We start from the raw sequence: 6,726 nt of genomic DNA on the forward strand, positions 1-6,726 counted from the left end.
TGATCTAAGATTGCTTATGTGGGGTTGTTAAATAAATATGAAGTCTTGTTAAAATAAGTACAAGACCCATAATGTTGTGGTATATATTTTTCCTCTGTTTCTGCATAATCTATACAACAAAGCATTTCTATATTACTCTGTAGTTTACAGGAAATAGTCATATCTCATCTTATTCAATCTTCAATTTTATCTTGTAAGATCAATAGAATACTCACAGATAAGGAAGTGTGGATCTGACAGGTAAGGTGACTAACCTATGTCACAGGACCAATGCATGGGAGAAAGAGGATTTGAATCCTAATTCCTTAATTCTGAATCTAAAACTTTGACCAATCCGCCTTCTAAGTGCCTGGCTGTAGGTTAGACAAGAAAAACAAAAGGCCAGAGGGAACTTAAATATATAAATCTGAAAATATAAGGAATCTTAAAATATACAAGGAGAACAGTCAGGAAAGATAGTGGAAGACAATTTCAGAGATATACATAGGACGCTATGGAAATGTGAGGAGAGTTTCATACATCAGTCCATGGGACTCAGGGAGGACTTGTGAATTGGTCTTCAACTCTGGACAGGATTTAGTCATGCAAAGGACAGGTAGAAAAGTATGAGAAGTTTTAGAGCATGGAGGGGCAGGCACAAAGACGTTAAGCTGTGCACTCCTGGGGTGTTGGAAGATGTGTGCTCTGTGCAGTGTAGTTTTTGCTGGATTAGGAAGGCCGAGCCAAGAGGGCTGATAAAGGAGCCAGAGGATATGTGCAGGTTCTGTATCAGGGAAATGCTTGTGTGCCGTGCAATGAGGTTGGACATGTTTCTATAGATGCCAGGCATTTATTTACATGCTTTAGGTATGACCTTACCATGGACAGATCCACATTTCATTAGATTGTGCTACCTATTGTCTACAGAATCCATGGGAAGTGAATAGGCATTAGGCAGGAAGCCCTACCTGGAGGCTATTGCTGTGGTCCATGGTAATAAAGAGGGAGATGAGGTCCAACCCAATTTGGCAAGATTTGACCCTTGATCTCGTGTGGCGAGCAAAGGAGAAACTTCTCTTTCAGAAGCTGAGGATGCCTTTGGGTTGTCGCCTGATGACCAGGCAACAATGGTGACATCGCAGATTTCAGAAGGAGGAGTGGGCTTGGGATAAAGGGGCTGGTGTGGAGCCCCACTGAGTTTATAGGATTAGCTGAAGCTATCTAGAAGAAAAGAAAATAACATCCATGACTCTGGAGCATGGGGATAGGTCGAGAGGAAATGCTGGGTACTCTGGAGTTATTGGCTTGTAGGTCGTGACAGAAATTCTAGTGTGAAAGAGATCACCATGGGACTGTATGAAATAATGGGCCAGAGTTGGAATTGCTAGATGATATGCGAACCAGAAGCAGGAATGGCCTAGATGCCAAAGAAAGTCAGCTTTTCAAGAAGGAACAGAGTGACTATAATGTCAAATGCTGGAGATTCAGTAAAATGAAAACTGAACAGTATCTACTGGATTTTGCCAATACTGTTCATTTTTGGTGACAGCCATATTATTGACGCTAATGACATTTGCACTTAAGTGGACTGGTTGCGACAGGAAACAAGACTACGGTAGTTTGGATGGGAGACTGGAGGCAGTGAGTGGTACAAAGTTAGAGCTGACCGTTGGGAAAGGCAGCTACGTTCTCACTGTTTTGAAAATTTGTGAAGTTTCTTTTGCTGTTATTGTTGTGATCAACTATTTTAGGGTGGAAAAATGTGACCATTTTGATGTGCCGAGCAAGATTTTATGGACCACGGGAGCGGGCGGTGATAACTGGATAGGAGAAAGGCTGAGGTGGCGTCAAGGACACAGGGACATGCATCTTAAGCCCTGAGGAAAGAAGACCACTGCACAGTAAGCAGTTGAAAGTTGAGGGGAGTCATTCTGGAAAGAACAGTGTGGGAGGTAAGAGTCAAGCACTTCTGTTCACGGGCGATGTGAGGAGTTACATATGAAATTCAAGGAGCGTGATAATGGTTCAGAGAGGTGTTGAAAAGGATGCATGGAATCGAAATGGGGGAAAGAAGAAACAAAGGGAAAGAAAGAACCAGTTGATGGAGGGAAAATGAGGGGACCTGGAAGATCAACATGAAGGGGACCTTAAGAAATGTAAGGGGGGTGCAAGATTTCAGACGGAAAATGCTTCTAGCAGATGACACTTGAGTGTAAGACTGAAGTGAGGTGAAATGATAGCTCCCAGAGGAAAAGAGTCACGTCATTATGAGACTGGAATGTTAGAGAGTTCAACACTTGACATGGAAATGTCTTGGATGACGGCAGGAGTGGAGATGGAGAGGAAGATACTGAGTCGGAGGTCAAAGCCTTTCTTAAATAGTGACAGGGAGACCTGTGAAGGACAGTGATATGAAAGAGGAAGCAGATTACACAGCCAAACAGCAATGACCCTCAAAATAAGACCCCGTCTTAAGCAGGTTGAAAGAATGCTACTGGGGTTGTAACAATGGGTTCCAACATAGGAACAGTTGTGAGGATGACTCAGCACTAGGCAGTGTTTTAACTCCAACACCTTTTGTAGCGCTGTCTCTGATTGTATCATTTAAAGATGACTAATTCTATCCTTTATTAGTAACATCACTTTTTCATCACATATACACTGAGAGTGGACTATTGCTGTTTCGCCTCCAACATTTTATTTTTTTTAATTTCAAAACTAAAGAGAATACTGAAATGAAAATAAAAGAGAAGAGTCTTAAGTGTAGCATTAGGGAATATCCTACTCCTAGCCTCATGGCGCAGGGGAACTAGGAGACTGAGAAGCCCTCTCTGGGAAGCCAATTCTCAGTGGACGGGGAGCTGTTTACCAGGAAGCAGGGCCCAGAGCACCCTTCAATAGTGAGAGGAAGTTTGGGGCAGTCGAAAAAATGAGAGCAGGAGTTCAATAGGGAAAGCGAGCTTGGTGTGACCTTTCATTCCATAGCACAAAGTTGCAGGCATGAGAAGCCCTGTGAGAAGACTACCAGATGGTCTAGGAGCCCTGCTGGCTGGCATACTGGTTACGGGCTGCCCCGCTAATCACAAAGCCTGCAGTTGAAACCCCCAGGCACTGTGTGAGAAGGATGGGGCTCTCTCGTCCTGTAAAGAATTGCACTCTGGGAAACTCACAGGGGCAGTTATTTAGCTATCCTATAGGGTACTATGAGACGGCCACGATCTGAGGGCAGTGCGTTTGGTTTTGGGGTTTATCAGATATTCTAACTGTAGCTCATGTGCCCGTGATGCCAGGAGGCGGCCAGTGCCTGGTTGGTCTCGTGAGGAGCCCCAGGGCTCCTGCATATATGTATGCAAGCAAATGCAGAGCCTTCCCCTACGCCCTGCTCCTCAATAAACCATCCTACATTAATTTCTTATCCAAAAGAAGAATCACGATTAAAAATGAATCCATCTGAATCCTTTTAAATATGCTAAATTAAAATGTGCAAAGCAACGATTATCCTCTTCCTTTGAAGAGAAACAGAGAAGCCTTTACATCTGCCTTTTCCTCGTTCATATAAGGAAAAAAATGGAGTAAGTGATGTGGTTGATGCCAAGGTTGTCAATAAAGTGTGAAAGCTTTTTCCTTCCTATCCCTGGAGCCAGGGCTAACACTAGAAGAGAGAGGAAATTAGCATGAAAGTTTTACTTAAATTACAAGATGGGTGAAGACCTTGCCCAAAGATGCTATCTCCTGTCTCCTGTAACAGACAGTGAATGTCTTTCAAGACCAAGGTCATTCTCTTTGTTATTCAAATAATTTCCAAGAAGCCCAGAGGCTATTCCTATTGGCAGGAGTGTGGTGGTTCTGACCCAGGAATACAGAGTCTACTAGATCTTGTCCTGCTTTCTGACACCCACACACTGTGTGGCTTTCAGTCTGATCCTCTAGTTCCTCATTTCCAAAACAGGATCAGAACCCTGCCATCGGGTCGCCATGAGAACCAGATGAAACAATGAGGGGAAAGAAATGGTAAAACAAAAAGCACTTGGTGTTTGAGATTCCGGGGTAGCACCCCCTGCACACATCGTTTAACCCCAGGCGGAAGGGGTGAGAGTCCAGTTGAGGGGCCAAGGAGGCATAATGCAGTGGGCAGACATTCAGGGTGCTTCTCAAATCACACAGGAGGGGAACCTTTCTTTGACTCAATAAAGCTGTCTTTCATGCCCCATTTGAAAATGTGTCCAGTGTGAGAGTGAGGAAAAGACTCTAGACAATTTCTTTTACAATTCGATTAGAAGACAAAAACTTTTTTCTGCATTCTAGGAAAGTCTTTCTTATAAATTATATGCCACCTTTTACTCAAGTCCTCCCTCAGCGCTTGTTCTAATGACCTGGCATTCCATGATGCTCACCTTCCCGACATGATCGCTGAAGACAAAGCGGGTACAAAGCAAATGTGCTGAAGAAAGCTAATGGGTGCCCAGTTATAAAAAGATAAAGCATCTGGGGTCTTAAAGGTTTAAAAATAAGCAAGCAGTCATCTAGCTCAGAAGCAACAAAGCCCACATGGAAGAAGCACATCAGCCTGTGTGATCACGAGGTCGATCACGAGGTGTCGAAGGGATCAGGTATCAGGCATCATCAGAACAAAAAAATCATATCATTGTGAATTAGGGGGAGTGCAGAGTGGAGACCCAAAAACCATCTGTAGGTAACTGGACATCCCCTCACAGAAGGTTCGTGAGGAGGAGACAACCCAGTCAGAGTGCAGTATAGCACCGATGAAACATTCAACCTTCCTCTAGTTCTTTAATACTGCCTCCCCCCCCGCCCCCCGACTAGCATGATCCCAATTCTACCTTACAAATCTGGTTAGACCAGAGAATGTACACTGGTACAAATCAGAGCTTGCAACACAGGGAATTCAGGACAGATAACCCCCCAGAACCAATAATGAGATTAGTGATACCAGGAGAGTAAGGGGAAGATGGGGTAGAAAGAGGAAACCAATCAAAATTATCTACATATAATCCCCTCCCTGGAGGACAGACAACAGAAAAGGGGGTGAAGAGAGACATCAGACAGTGTAATACATGACAAACTAATAATAATTTATAAATTATCAAGGGTTCGTGAGGGAGGGAGGGTGGGAGAGGGAAAAAGTAGGAGCCGATGCCAAGGACTCAAGTAGAAAAAATATTTTGAGAATGATGATGGCAGCAGATGTACAAATGTGCTTGACACAATGGATGCATGTATAGATTGTGATAAGAATGTATGAGCCCCCAATAAAATGATTTTTTTAAAAATATATGCCATCAAACCTACTTGTAACAGAAGAGAGAGAGAGAGAGAGAGAGAGAGAGAGAGAGAGAGAGAGAGAGAGAGAGAGTGTGTGTGTGTGTGTGTGTGTGTGTGTGTGTGTGTGTAAAGTCATTGCCATCTAGTCGATGCTGACTCAGAGCAACCCTCATGAACAGGGTAGAATTGCCCCTGTGGGTTCTCAGACTGTAACTCTTTATGAGAGTAGAAAGCCCCATCTTTCCCCCATCGAGCAGCTGGTGGTTGTGAACTGTCAACCTTTCCGGTCACAGCTCAACTTGCAATCATTACACCACCAGGGAGATATATAGATATATGAGGGTGTACCCCTCCCCCCAAAAGGGTAAGAAGCCCCAATAGGCAGAGCTTTTGTAGTACACACTTTCCCCGCTAGGCAAGCAACCAGCCACTTGCTCTGAGCTCATGGTCCCAGGGGCATCACCTGGGAGGGGTCTCTCTGGTCACAGTGTATTTTTTTTCACCAAGCATCTTCACTCAAACCTCATTTGCTTTCCTGCTCAGGAAAAGTACCACAGAAACTGTCGTGATGTTGAACACAGCTCACAAGGACAGTGCCATGGGGAAATCTCAAGTGTACGAGTGGTTTTCTCATTCAAGGTTTTCTCACCTTTCAAACAGATGAAATGCCAAGCAACGATAAACCTCATTCTGGACGTCCAGAAACCTGCTTCTATGAGAGTAAGTTTTGCTCTAAGGCCTCCAGTTGATTCATGCAAAGGTTTATTCCAAGAAAAATCGGTCCAAATCTGTCTTTGTGATCGGTGAATGGCTGGTGGCAGTTCTTTCAGTCATAGATTTGTCTTTGACTTCTAAAAGAAACTCCAGTGAAACAGTGGCTTCCAAGGGGATCTGCTGGGCCAGTGAAATTCAAGGTGGAAAGGTCGTCTCAGAAGTTACAGTGGCTGTTTTTTCTTGTTTTTGGGGGGGAGGGCGGGATCCCCAAAGGGTCATCCTAATAGGTTTCCTCAGAGGACACAGGATGATCCCAAGGATTTCTTCTGCAGAAGTTTAAAAAAATATATTTAAAAGGTCCAGAAAGTTGTGTTGAGGAATTTTTCCATCATGACAATGCACCTGCTCATCTTCCAGGCTGTCCAATAGGAATCTTGCCCCTTCCACGCCACGGGCCTGATGTCCACCTTCAGACTTTTCCCACCAAAAAACCTAAAAGAACATGGAAAAGGAGTAGGATTTGCTTCCCTTAAATTTGCCAAAACTGCCATTTTGAACTGGTGTAAATTTTTCAGGGAAGGGTTAAACAGATAGAAACACTACATTCAGAGTGTCTAGACCTAGATGAAGGCTATGTTGAGAAGATATAGCTTCACATGTTGCTATTTTTGTTAAAGTAAAGGTTTCTATATTTTGTGCAGGAGCCCGGTGGTACAATGGGTTACACACTGGATTGCTAAACACAAGGCA

Source organism: Tenrec ecaudatus, chromosome 10, assembly GCF_050624435.1.
Source record: "Tenrec ecaudatus isolate mTenEca1 chromosome 10, mTenEca1.hap1, whole genome shotgun sequence".
NCBI classification, from domain to species: Eukaryota; Metazoa; Chordata; class Mammalia; order Afrosoricida; family Tenrecidae; genus Tenrec; species Tenrec ecaudatus.